This window comes from Macaca thibetana, chromosome 6 (assembly GCF_024542745.1).
Source record: "Macaca thibetana thibetana isolate TM-01 chromosome 6, ASM2454274v1, whole genome shotgun sequence".
Taxonomy (NCBI): domain Eukaryota; kingdom Metazoa; phylum Chordata; class Mammalia; order Primates; family Cercopithecidae; genus Macaca; species Macaca thibetana.
The window spans coordinates 64,917,835-64,932,113 of NC_065583.1; the positions used below are offsets into that span (position 1 = coordinate 64,917,835).

Sequence of the window (14,279 nt, forward strand, 5' to 3'; positions counted from 1 at the left end):
TGCCAACGTTTGAAACTGGTATTGATCTATGACCTCTTTTGACAATGTTAGATTCCTATAGTTTAGAGTGAGAATTTTAGGCATGAGGCTGCTTGAGGGACTGGGTTGCCCAAAACAAACCTGATCTCCAGGGTTGAAGTTTGGGCATCTATGAGTCAATGCCCATCAGGTGATTGTGATGATCAATCAATATTAGGAGCCTCTAAATTAATTAATCATCCTGAAAATAATGTTCCTTATGTGTAAGATTATTAGAAAACCAAGCTTTTCTCTCAGAGTTTTGGTGCAGATCAAATGATGTCCTGTTTTTACAAAGCCTGAAGCCCAGGTAAACCTAAGGCACTGTTATTACTGTTATTACTGCAGAGCACCTGGGTGCTGTGGAAGGTCCCCAGGCTACAGAGTGCAGAGATGTCCACTGGGCACATGCTGACAGATCCTTCAAAAAATGATAATTAAAGAAGAATAGATCAACATTTCTGGGAAAATCATCTCTTTTGCCCTCTCATTTGTTCAGTAAATCCAGTTAAAGGCAAAGTTTCCAGTCCTCAGAGCCTACCATGGGATTCCTGTATCATTAGCTATTGTTAACATTAGCACTTTTGGAGTATTATTTCACAGACATGGTTTCAATGTCCAGAACCAAAAGGTGGAGAAATGGTGTCAGATAACCTTAGAGAGGATCATTTTCTTGGTAATCTCTCCTTTCTTAAAATAATCTAGAGGTTGCTGACAATGTGAAATTTGTGACTAACCTTCAGTAGATATGTTGATTTTGCTTTTAAAATAAAAACCAAGGAGGCTTAGAAGTAGTCATAAGACGAAATATTTTGAAATTGAATGACCTAAAATAATCAATGAATATGAATAACATTTATATTTTAACATGACAATGACTGTGATTTAAAGTGCCTCTAAAAGAATTAACTCATTAACCATCAGTCCCTTTCCACTGAAACCCGAAAGCAATTCAGTTTCATATTTTCTGCTTGTACAAGTTTAGGATCCATCACTGACTCAAACATGATCATTTGGATGACCATTTAGAAGGTCCAGGAGCAATGCAACCAGTATTTCTGGGTCACAGCTAATTGAATGTAATGTGTGCTGTGACCAGTCGTACAGGTAGCACTTTGCAAAGAGGTATTTGTGAAAGTGCATGAGTATTGTTTGTGCATTCTGATTATTGTTTGTATACTACTAAATACTCTGAAAAGTGTTATAATTTGTACATAGTATGAATGATTTGGAGGGGAACACTCCCTTGTGAATTTTGTATAAAGAGTGTACTGCATTCCTGTTGTCACCAGAAAAGTACTGATATGGCATATTCTGTTAACAGTAATTGGATATGTACACCTTGTTAGAAGAGAAGAGGGTAATTTCCCACTTATTATAAATAAAATTATTCTTATTTCATGTCTCCTGTGTCTACCTCTGTTTATATTTTGTTTCTCTGGGCAATGTTGGTGGAGATGAAAAGAAAATTAACCTCTATAACCTGCAGTCAGAGGATAGACAACCGTGGGTCCTTGGGGTTTCAGCTTGAGTTACCTCCATACCAACTCCCCATTCTTGTTTCGCCTTCCTAATCCATGAGGGCTTCATGGTAGTCTGGTCTTCTCTAGGAGATAAGCATGATCAAGATCCTCCTGCTTCTAATCTCTCCTCTCCAGGCTTCAGTGCTTCTGTTCTAGTGCTGAGCTCTCCATATGCTATGGGAGGGTTTGGAATGGGGGAACTTATTCCATTATGAATGCTCACCTCTCTGACTCCAAGAGAAATTTCTATTTCTAGATTCAGACTCTCAAATGTAGAGGCTAATAAAGACTTGTAAAGTATGCTTTTAGTAGGTCCCTGGCAATATTAAAGGAATTTAGCGTGTGATGTTTTTTCCATCTAGTTTTTAAGAGATGATTTATCAGGTCCATTTTGTTGTTTGCTTATAATGATTTTTATTTTTATTTTTCGTTGATTCATCAGAGAGCCTGAAATGTGCTTATTTGGTCTTTCCATCAGCTAGCACTGAGAACCTTTAAATCAGTGGTTTAGAGTACTCTATCTACAAGATCAGGCTTTACTTATTGTATACTTCTTTCTAGAAGTAGAAATTGCATACAGAGAAGGCCAGGCCTGTCCTATTATTATTTTAGTTTCCAAGGCAGCATTCATTTAAGCATAGCATTTAAAATGATATTGGATAATGCCATTGGATAAAACCTTTTTGCAGAACAGAATTGTGCAAAGCAATACTGTTTTAAGGTGAATTGAAGCCATCCAGGCAGAGAGAATAAGGTTGTTTTCTTATCTCTTCTGTTGACTTGGTCTAATCTGTGGGCAGTTGTTCTTTGGCCTCAATTTTCCCATTGGAAAGGGGATTTTTGGAAACATATCTTAAAACTCTTCAGCTGAAGAAGCTATGTCAATGGAAAATGTATTATTTAAGCACAACACTAACTTTTCCGTGGTATGTAGCATTGTATTTATACACTATAAGTTGAGAAAAGCCTTGAAAGTAACACAAGTACCAAGAAGCCTGTTTTATAATTCCTGACTCCTAGAAACCCTGAGATGTATTCGCAACCCATAGTCACCTTCCAGAACCCAAGCAGGACCTTGGAACTTCACTCCATATACCACTCCAAAGCAAGTTTTCTGCTCCAGTGTGATGAGAAATGTGATGTTCACTGAAATGCACCATGAGTCTGGAGAACTACTGTTCAGCCACCTGGGGCATGGCATCTAAATGTACAGTATCGAGAATGTGATAGTCTTCTCTGGAAGCAAGAACTAAGGTCCATAAATCAAATCTCAAGTCAAGAAAAGAAAGCCGTCAAGGAAGACGAAGGCACTGTAACTGGCCTGTAGTGTCCAGCTGTATTGATACCACAGAGGTTTGGAGCCAATTCAGGACTGGTCAACCCCAAACTGGGAAATTAAGTTTCAGGGCTGCCAGACATCCCTGTTTGCAGATGTAAATGTAAGTGATAGGGTAGGTGGTCTTCAAAATAACCATGGTAGCCAGGAGGTCAAAGTCCCCAGCACAAATGTGAGGCTGGGGATAAGGTTTAGCACTTTTGGAGATGGCATTAATTTGTAGCCCCTAAAAGCACTTTAGCTTCTCTCAAAGTGTAGCTTACATATTGCAAGGATCTGAGTGTGATATACCTTAATTAATAGTGCTGATCATGTTCCTTCCTTATTTGCAGAACATTTTATATTCACGGGTATTGAGTCAGGGGACCATTTGGCTTTTTGTTTGGTTGGTTGGTTGGTTTTTTTTTTTTTTTTTTTTTTTTTTTTTTTTTTTTTTGAGACGGAGTCTCGCTCTGTCGCCCAGGCTGGAGTGCAGTGGCCGGATCTCAGCTCACTGCAAGCTCCGCCTCCCGGGTTCACGCCATTCTCCCGAGTAGCTGGGACTACAGGCGCCCGCCACCTCGCCCTGCTAGATTTTTTGTGTTTTTTTTAGTAGAGACGGGGTTTCACCCTGTTAGCGAGGATGGTCTCGAACTCCTGACCTCGTGATCCGCCCGTCTCGGCCTCCCAAAGAGCTGGGATTACGGGCTTGAGCCACTGCGCCTGGCCTGGTTTTTTTAAAGTATCAGATACATAGCAGTTTACATCATTGAATTTTATCCCCTGGTTTAGATCCAAAGACATTATTAGCTAGTCTTAATGCTTGCTTGTTAGTAATACTGTTATGAAATAAAAGCTTCTGTTGCAGAAGCTTTCTTAATAGATAAAACAAAGACCTCTTCTTAATCAGTACATTACTTAGAGAATATTAATGAAATAGTTAAAAAATGAGGGAAAAATGATGAATGCTTTTAAAATATTGCCCTTTTTCACCTTAATAATGTGTCAGGACCACTTATTTTCTGCAATACATGTCTGAAATTTGCTGGCATTTCAAATTCTTAGGAGTTAATTTTCTATGTTTGAATCTTGAAAAATAAACATACAAATGTAGGATGAATACACTCAGAGGGTTTAGTGCATGCTTTGGCTAGGAATTCAATAAAGATGACTTGGAAGGATCAAAGCAAAGATTTCCATAAAATTGAATATGAGATTTTTCAGCAACATCAAAGCTATACCTCTTCAGGACACTTGTACGCATGCCCACAGTACTAGCCAGCATTTATTTAATGCCACTAGAATAAAAAAGATAAATTCTTTTAAGGCTAATAGATTTTTAAAAAAATTTTTAAAGTCCTTTTAGACCACCAGGAAAAACTGACTCAAAGGCAAACAGCAAACAGAATGACTTAATGGAAATCAGGCAATCAGCCTAAGGAAAAAAAATAGGATTGGAACCTAAAATAAATTCAATATATAACACCTTTCTATTTTGTTCCCTTTCCTTTTTGTTTTTCCATGAGAATCTATATTTATGGAAAAGTCAGTTGATTGCTTATCAGGCTGAAGCTTGTGTTTGCTCAGACTAGCGATAATGAGCAATAAAAAGAGGTGGGAATGGTTAAAGTGAGAGGAGACCGAATCAGGGAAAATGGGTGGGCTCAGTATAGTTTGCAGGCTCTGAGTTTTGGAAGCACTGTAATTCTCCCTTGTGCTGTTACGTTCATTGGAGTGGAGTTAAGATCGGGATCTGTAATGAGTGTGGGGGCTTTCCAGGCAGTGGTCTGCTGGTTGCACAAAAGAGCTCCCAGTAATTACCCAGTTATATCCCTATGGTCAGCTTGACAAGTAATCTAAAGCCTTGCTCCTGAACCAGCAGCATGAGCATCACCCAAAAGCTTATTAGAAATGTAGATGCTCAGGCCAGATGCCAGAGTGCCTGAATATGAATCTGCATTTTAACAAGATCTTCAGGTGATTGGCACACACATTCATATTTGAGAAGCATTGGTTGAAGGAATACATGGACACAAGATGTGAGGAAACATAGAGTATGGGGTGCAGTAGTAGGGTTATCATAGGAAAAGAAGGAACAGACTTTTTAGCTAATGAGCTAACTCATTGAAATCATGTACAGATGTCTGTTAGTAGTTTATCTTTCAGGTTATAAAGCAGTCAGAGTGTCTCAGGGAAGTCATAACATGGACCTTTATAAGCCTGTGACTCTGTGCTTGTGACTCTGTGTCATAGGAAGCCAGTACTTCCGTAAGAGCCCCAAGGCCATGTGGGCAAATGGAGCTGAGATAAGAAAGCCTGATAATATGAAGAGTGATCCTAATCTCAGTGGCCTTTGGGATTATGGTTATCACTAGGTTTTAGAGCTTTGACTCTGGTAAACAAAGATTCTGCCCTTGGTTTCCAACACATACTTATTATTGAAATAATTTATTATTTTATTGAAGCATCTTGTTTCCAAAATGCTTAATAGCCCTTTAAGAACTATCTTAGCCTCCTAAGATAGCTCTACTGTGTCCCTTGACTTTAAAAGGCAAATGAGGACTTACGCCATTAACCCTGCAGAGTTATGATGAATGGCAGAACTATATGGGGCCACGAAGATGGCAGGATAAAGAGATGCCTGTCTTCAGAGCACCTCTTTTGAATGGCATCTCCAAGTCTTCATCCAAGACTAGATCAGTTCTTGTCTCCACTTTCCCATTTGGAGTTGCCATTTTTCCATAGCAGCCAAGCCCACTAGGTGGTGTTAGAAATGTCAAATGCTTGTTCCCTGGTGCCACAAATAGCACTCAAACATAAATTTAATTTTCTCAGTAAGGCAATTTTTACTTTCTGCAGAAAGGGTGCTCCTAGCAGATGGAATGATGGTGAGAGCACACCTAAACAAAGGAGGGAAGCAATTTTAAGATGAAGTTTCGCTCTTGTCCCCCAGATTGGAATGCAATGGCACAATCTCGGCTCACTACAACCTCCACCTCCCAGGTTCAAGCAATTCTTTTGACTCAGCCTCCCAAGTAGCTGGGATTACAGGTGCCTGCCACCACGCCTGGCTAATTTTTATATTTTTAGTAGAGACGGGGTTTTACCATGTTGGCCAGGCTGGTCTTGAACTCCTGACCTCAGGTGATCCACCTAGCTCAGCCTCCCAAAATGCTGGGATTACAGGCATGAGCCACCGTGCTCGGCCGAGGGAAGCAATTTTTAATCCCTTACGCAGCTTGTCCCTGCTACTGTGTCCTGTCTCCATTGGCTGGAGCCAGACTGCACAATCTAAGCTAAACCCGACTGGCTATTGGGGTATGAGCCAGAGTGGTGGGGTGAGTAGTTTGACAGGAAGGACAGTTAGGAACAGGTAACTAAAGGTGACTTAGGTCAGAGCAGGTGACTAGGATGAGTCAGGACGGAGCAGGTGACCAGAGGTGACTCAGGTCAATGCTGGTGTCCGGGACAAGTCAGGACAGAGCAGGTGACCGGGAAACAGATGTGAGCTACTGATTAGGACTGGCAGGAAAGTTGTTTACTGAAACTACAAGCAAGAAGGTGAAGAGAACCAAGAAGTTAAACTTTAAAATGGAGAATCAAAGAATAAGAGAGCTGAACATACTGACATACTGATTCTTTGAAGAGAAACTTAGGGTTCACTATATTTAACAGTGGTATGTAAATACACTGCTTTCCCCCTGGCATACTTGCCTCTATCAGTGGAGGGTGAGGCTGCCACTTCATCTTTTATGCCAAAGTCTAAAGGCAATAAGTACCAGGTTAGAGAAACATTGACTAGAAATGGTGATATCACAGTAATCACAAATCTGTTCTTGTTCTTGCAACTTTTTGATACAATGATCTCAGTTGGCCAGGCACAATGGCTCATGCCTGTAAAATCCCAGCACTTTAGGAGACTGAGGCAGGAGGATCACAGGAGCTTGAGACCAGCCTGGGCAACATAATGAGACCACCATCTCTAAAAAAAAAAAAAAAAAAAAAAAAAAAAAAAAAATCAAAAATTTCGCTGGGCATGGTGGCACATGCCTGTCATCTCAGCTACTCGAGAGGCTGAGGTGGGAGGATTGCTTGAACCCAGAATGTCGAGGCTGCAGTGAACCATGATCATGCTATTACACTCTAGTCTAGGTGACAGAATGAGACCGTGTCTCCAAAACAAAAAAAAAAAAAAACAAACAAAAAACCTCAGTCCTGTGTGGCAGACAGGAGACCTCTGTAAACCGCACACATGCCGTGGACCCTGCATCCGAGCAGTGCTGTATCCACCAGCCTTAGGAAAGAGGATCAGAAAGGAAATTTCTCAGTGATCCTAGAAACTAACTTTGACAAGGAAGGACCACCCATAGTGGAAGTGGTTGGAAGGAGAGCCTTCAAATTCAAGTACCCAGGTTATTTCATTAGAGGCCAAAGATAATTATTTTTTCCTATTTCTACTAGGATGCATTTAATCTGCATTAGTAATGTCACAGAGAACATTTACTGTCATATAAGCAAAGACCTTGCAAATGTATTTTAACAGCAGTTCAGAAGACTAAAGAACTTAATAGAGAAGTAGAGAAGAGACAGCCTGCAAAGTCTACCGTAAAAGTAAAACGTGCTAGTTTTGGCATCAATTTAACCACATTGGAGACTTGGTCAGGAGCATTGAGGCTTAACCACATTATCAAAACACATCTGCTTGCCTTATCATATTGTCCCATTTACTTTTCTTTTTCTTCTGCCAGCACAAACTTGTGTCAGCATGTGGAAGTGGTATTTCTGCTACCTAATCTGTGTTAAAACAGCCCTGAAGGGTCATGCAGCTAGTTGGATTGTAAACCTTTGGAGAAGATTAAACAGTCATCATGTATTAATCAGTCTTGACCACTCTGTCAATTAAAAGATGAAATTCTTGGCCTTATTTTAAAAGATAACAGGTCTAGATGTTGGAGATAAGCATTGTTTTTATATTAGTATTTCTGTGTTTCCGGAGTAGTGAGAATTATTCTAAGAAGAAAAAAGTATTTTCAGTATAAACTAAACAAGAGAAAAATGGAAGTTTAATACACATCTGCAGTGAACATGAACATAGAAAAATGTGAAAACATGAGCATAGTGGAGTTTGAAGTGGGAGAGAACCTTTTCTGAACTGGGTCGCTTTGCTCACAGGCCAGGTAGGAGGGAGCAGGGGAGGAGGTTTTACAGGACCCAAGTGCCTTGTAAGAATTTTCCAAAAACATTAAGTAAAATTTAGTTAGTTGTGAAATAGACAGGTAGCACTTCTATCTCCTCAAGGAATCCAGTTATAGTCATAACACAGAAAAACCAATCATCCCTCCCATAGTAGTTGAAAGATAAAATTGACATCATCTTGAAAGAGAAAGCTACTATTTTATGAGCTTAGAAGAAAAAAAATTCTTCAACTTTATGATATGCTATTTGGGCTCTGTGAGTATTCAAATATACCTACATTTACAGAATCTCAGTGTTGCAAATGGAAAATAATGATGCTATCTTCAAAATGACAAAAAAAAAAAAAAAAAAAAAAATCAGAGAAAGGGTTCAAGTGCTGCTGAAGTAGCAGCCTCTGGAATTAAAGGAGGTGATTGCCAGGCTGGAGAAGTGAAGCAAACAGAATAGTCCTGAACAGAAGAGAGCTGCTGCCCTCACTTCCTTATGCATTGTGCCATTCAGCCCAGGCACTTACTGTTTCTCTAAGTGTGATGCAGAGACCAGCTTGTGTCAGGGTTTAAGATGATGGTAACCCTCACAGGTTTTCCACGGCTCTACTTTCTGCAAATGGTCAAACTCCACTGTCAAAGAAATCCAGATTCTCTTAGAATCCTAGCAGAGTGTGATATTTGACTTTTTTGGGTTTCTAAATTTTTTTTTAATTTCTTTGATGCAGTAGATGGGCCATGTTACTTTTAAATTCTCTGCAGTCTAAGGTAAATGAGAGGGAAGAAAACAAACATTCTCTGGACCCTGTTAATGAAAGATAAAGGGGCAGTGAGGGTCCTTTAAAAAAGGCTATTAAAAATGATAGATGCCTGTAAAAAGTTGGGGAGGGATCTCATGCGAAGAAATAAAGTGCAATAGAGCAATGAAGAGGAAAAAAGGTAACGCTAACTGTCCTTTAAAAGATACTTTATTTTTCAAAGAGGTGTCCAGAATTCTGACTTATATAAACACCAGAATATTGATCAGTTATGGTCGCAGACTTTGGTGCACAATTCCCAGTCCGACACGTGATTTGGTTAGCAGGTAACAGCTATAAAGGATGTAAGAAATAATTATCTGATATTTCCTGTGCAAAGTCTTAAAAAAAAGTCTACACCAATTTCTGTATCTCATATGAAGAGGGCATACAAAGAGACTCAATGCCTGATGGCTCCCCAGGCTACTGTCCCAGCAGCAGGGACAGAGTCCTCAGATAACGAGAAGAAAATGAATGGGCACTACCAATGCATTTGCCAAGATATGACATGTGCTTCTGCACATGAGACTTCATTACTGGATAAATAAAGTATCTTAAAGAACTTACGTTCTTTTTCTGCCCTAGATACCCATTCATGGGTAAAATGTTACCGAGTCGCTGTTTGTTTGTTTGTTTGTTTATTTGTTTTGAGATGGAGTCCCACTCTGTTGCTCAGGCCGGTGTGCAGTGGCGTGATCTCAGCTCACTGCAACCTCCACCTCCCAGGTTCCAGTGATTCTCCTGCCTCAGCCTCCTGCGTAGCTGGGATTACAGGCGCACAATGCCCAGCTAATTTTTGTATCTTTAGTAAAGATGGGGTTTCGCCATGTTGGCCAGGCTGGTCTGGATCTCCTGACCTCAGGTGATCAGCCCGCCTCGGCCTCCCAAAGTGCTGGAATTAACAGGTGTGAGCCACTGCACCTGGTCTGCTCTAACTATTAATTAGTGTTTGAACTTGTAATTACAATAATGCAAACTTAGTACTAACAGAATGAACTTGTGTGGGTGACCTCTTAGTATAGGAACATGCACAGTGTTTAACACTTTATTATGTCATGTTAGTATGTGGTTGCTTCCTTTCAGAACATTGCTTTCAAGTGTTATTGAATGTTGGTAAACATGAAAAAAGCAAATAAGAATATTGGTGATTCTTACCCCTCTTACCTCTAGCGTTTCTGAAAATTGACACAGTAGGTTGAGATAAAGATGTGTGGTGTTCATTTGAATCTGCCATATTTTGAATATAGAATGCACTGGACACATTGATCATCACCCATTAGCATTCTGTGTAGCCAGGCTAGCATGTGGTTCAACTGCTGTGTTCACCGTCTACACCCACACCCATCACCGCTGATCCACATGAATGTTATCAAGCATTTGCAGCCTGAAAAAGACATGATGTAGATTTGACTCCTGTAGTTTCTTCCAAATAGTATCAAGTGGGGCAGAATAATATCCCCTGTAAGTCACTTATGTTGTCATCTTAATATTATCATGATTGTGAATTCTGTTGTCTTGAGATGGATCGAGAACTTTGACATCAGTTCAGTGTTGCTAATGGAAATTATTATTTACACAAGACTTTTCCTGTCTGCGTTCAGCCATGTAGAAATATACTATCATCGGCCGGGCGCGGTGGCTCACGCTTGTAATCCCTGCACTTTGGGAGGCCGAGGCGGGCGGATCACGAGGTCAGGAGATCGAGACCATTCTGGCTAACACGGTGAAACCCCGGCTCTACTAAAATACAAAAAATTAGCCGGGCGCGGTTGTGGGCGCCTGTAGTCCCAGCTACTCGGGAGGCTGAGGCAGGAGAATGGCGCGAACCCGGGAGGCAGCTTGCAGTGAGCCGAGATGGTGCCACTGCACTCCAGCCTGGGCGACAGAGTGAAGACTCCGCCTCAAAAAAAAAAAAAAAAAAAAAAAAAAAAAAAAAGAAATATACTATCATCTTAAGTGCCAAAAGATGCTGATCCGAAGTAGAAGTTGTTGGCAGGTATTGGTGCCAGTCAGATGAGAATAAACTGCCAAGGAAGACACTGGAGTGAAAAAAGATAGTTTGGGCCAAGTTTTTTCCCTCTCTCACTCACTCTTGAAATGAGGTATTTAACGTGCGTATACACAACAGCAGTCTATAGGAAATATGAGGGATGCTTGATTACAAGCAAACAGGGACACATGGGGCCAAACTCTGTCCCCAGCCCCTATCTTGCCATATGATGTTTCTAGTAGAGATTAAAGTGACTTGTGGGAATGATGGAGGGATTCATGCCTTCTAGATTTCACAGTATGAAAGGGACAGGCCTTCCCAGGAGGAACAGCCAGAAACTGAAGCTATAGCCAGAAATCAAGGAATCTTTTGTGAACACCTAAAGCAGGAGTGTATCCAGGTATAGAGACCTCCAAATGGTGGAAGCAATCTACAGGCAGGGGACAGAAAACAGCCTCCATGCTGTGCAAGCATAAGTTTGTACTGACGGCAGAGCCTAGTTTAGTTTGCATTTACCGTAAGTTTTACTCACCTACTTTTAAAGTGGTATTTGAAGTGATGATTGTGAATCAAAGGCATAATAATGCATACTTTTCCTAATTTAAAATATACTGTTTTACTGCTACAGTAACTACATGCCTTGAAAATAATGAGTATTTGAATCCTATCACATTTTTTGGAAAAAGTATCAGACTGAGCATGTAAAGAGCAATCGTTTATATAACCAACCAGTGGAAGAAAAGGGGTTTTGTAAAAAGCATGCAGTTTAGCACAAGAAAATAAGAAAAAAAGAACTTGCAATGAAAGGAAAACTAACAGAAAACAGTGAGATGAGAAAATTCCCAAGAACGCTTACTCAATAAACTAAAAATTTCCTTTAACCAGACAGAAGCAATATCGTGCATTCTGTATCTCCTGTGAATTGAAGATACACTGGGAAGACAAACTGGCATGACTCATGACTTAAATAATTAAAATTTTATATAAAAACCAAGAGGTTAACAAAAAGTTCAGGCCAGAAGTAAAATAATAATTAAATGTAAAGTACCCGAACTGCAAAGACCCTGAAAACTAGTTTCCACCACTGGTGGAAATGGTGTTAACCATTCTAGTGGTGAAGATCAAGTCGTTGAAGGAAATCCATCAGTTATTATATATATTTTAATGTGATTTGAAGGGGATTATAGGGGTAAAATTAAAGAAAGGCTAAACACACACACGCAAGCACAGAATTATTAAAATGTATTGCACTAAGGACAAGTTAACCATACTAGAATCTAGGGAGCCATTTCTCAGGAGTACAACCTAAGAAGCAGGATGGAAGCTCTGCACACTGCCCAGTACAGCTGCAGGGGCAAGAGGATTCTTACAAGTCATGACTATCAATGATGTGTTTTGTTCTCAGATTGCAAAACAGGGAAAATGCTTTCATAGCGTGTCACATTACGTGCCTACTCAATAGTCTATAGATCTTTAACAACCTTAGAATTCGGAATATGTGATGTATACTTCAGAAGGAAAGCTACAAAAACAAAAATTACAGAATCAACCCCAGATTGCCTCCAACTTTAGGAAGCAGGACCACTGTCTAAAGCTCGCCCAGATCGTCACAGCTAAAAGCCTGTTGAGAAAAGTTGTCTAGGGCCAAAGAAATAAATACTATCTAGGCTTCAGCTCTAGCATTGCCATTGTGGTGACACTGGGTTGTGGTAGATAAGAATAGGGTGTAGATGCCTAAAATTATCTTATATATAATGGGGAAAAATTTGCTTGATTGCAAACACACAGTTGAAAATACCTTCTTAGTTGCTATGAATTATTTCCAATGAAAAATATGCCAACTCCAAGAATTTATTAACAAAAAAGGATATTGGTTTAACAAACAAACAAAGGCAAAGAAGGAAAAGAAAACTCTAGAAAATACATAGGAAACAGCATGGTAACAGGGTGCCCCTGTTGTGGAATAGGCCAGGGATATTGTAGGGTGAAAGGTCCAAGATGATGATGGTGATGGTGACAAGGTGATGGGCAAGCAGGACTTTAGTTTTGTCTAAAATGTTTATTTCATTTATTTATTTTATCACGAAAAGGTTGTCATGTATTATTTGTATATTTAATATAAGTACACAAAGAGTAGCTACTAAGAAGTACATTCTAACAGATATATAATGAGTTTAAGAACAGATAAAAAAAATCACAAACTTGTTGAAGGGAAAAACACATCTGATTGAAATTCTGTTCCTCTGAACAGAACTATCTTCAGGACATACATAAAATAATAGTGCTAGAAATACCTTGGAAAACATGGACCTGAAAATAATTCATTATCCCAACACACTGAGGTGGCTCCATGTGTGAGTTTGACATCTCAGGACAGAAAGTGGTATTGCGTCTTGGCAGTCCAAGTTGAGGACACCCACTGCTCATAAAAAAAAAAAAAAAAAAAAAGAAATTAAATATTCAGCAATAAATTGTTTTGAGGAAGACAAAATGCTTTTAAAGGATCAACAAATACCTATCATTGCAAAAAAAAAAACCTGAAACCAATGAGCCCATACAGATGGATAAGAGGCATAATATTCATGTGTAAAGTATTTGGTCCAAGTTTTTTGTTGTTTTCTTTTTGTTTTGTTTTGTTTTTGAGATGGAGTCTTGCTACGTAGCCAGGCTGGAGTGCAGTGGTGTGATCTCGGCTCACTGCAACCTGCGCCTCCTGGGTTCAAGCGATTCCCCTGCCTCAGCCTCCCAAGTAGCTGAGATTACAGGCATGCACCACCATCCTGGCTAAGTTTTTGCATTTTAGTAAAGACGGGGTTTCACCATGTTGGCCAAGATGGTCTCGATCTCCTGACCTCGTGATCCACCCGCCTCGGCCTCCCAAAGTGCTGGGATTACAGGCGTGAGCCACCGCACCTGGCCTGTTCCCTGTTGTCTACATTAATTCTCTGTATTTTCTCCGTATGCTTACTTGTATACCTATATGGTTATTCTCTGTGTATTTCCTGTTTCTTTTCTCTCTTTTTTTTCTAAATGTATTGAAATTTCTGAGAAGATGAAAATACCACCTTTATGGCTACTCCTCATGGCAATAAGCATAGTCACCAACATTTATTTAATGTTGACTCTTTGTTCACTTAATGTTTGTGGCAACTCTAAAGGCACAAGTTACTTTATCCCCATTTTGGGGTTGAATCAGTCGAAATTCTGAAGAATAAAGGAATTTCTCTCTAGGTCATGCAACTGGAAACACTAGACTTGAACCCTCAGCACTGATATATCCTAGGGGTTCAAGTTCAGATTAGACTGATGCTAGAACCCCTGACCTTGTCTCCACAGCCCCCTCACCCCTCAACCAACACTGCTTCACGTGCAGAGCAGGAAGCACCAGGACATCCTTCCTAAGTGGTGTTAATAAATTGATTTGATGAAGTATCCATATGTCTTTGAGTAAGT

General features: G+C 39.9%; 2 protein-coding genes across 5 annotated transcripts in view; both read left to right on the forward strand.

Moving 5' to 3' along the window:
• Window positions 1-14,279, forward strand: part of ATG12 (autophagy related 12) — a 1,142,999-nt gene that overhangs the window by 332,046 nt on the left and 796,674 nt on the right. The window lies entirely within an intron of this gene.
• SEMA6A (semaphorin 6A) overlaps window positions 1-14,279 on the forward strand; it is a 133,835-nt gene that overhangs the window by 23,296 nt on the left and 96,260 nt on the right. Inside the window, exon 2 of one of the 4 annotated variants that reach the window (XM_050793042.1) lies at window positions 14,163-14,273. The exons of the other annotated variants lie outside the window; for them this stretch is intronic. The gene's annotated coding sequence lies outside the window, so the exon portion shown is untranslated. The remainder of the gene's footprint in view (window positions 1-14,162; window positions 14,274-14,279) is intronic. 4 annotated transcript variants of the gene reach the window in all.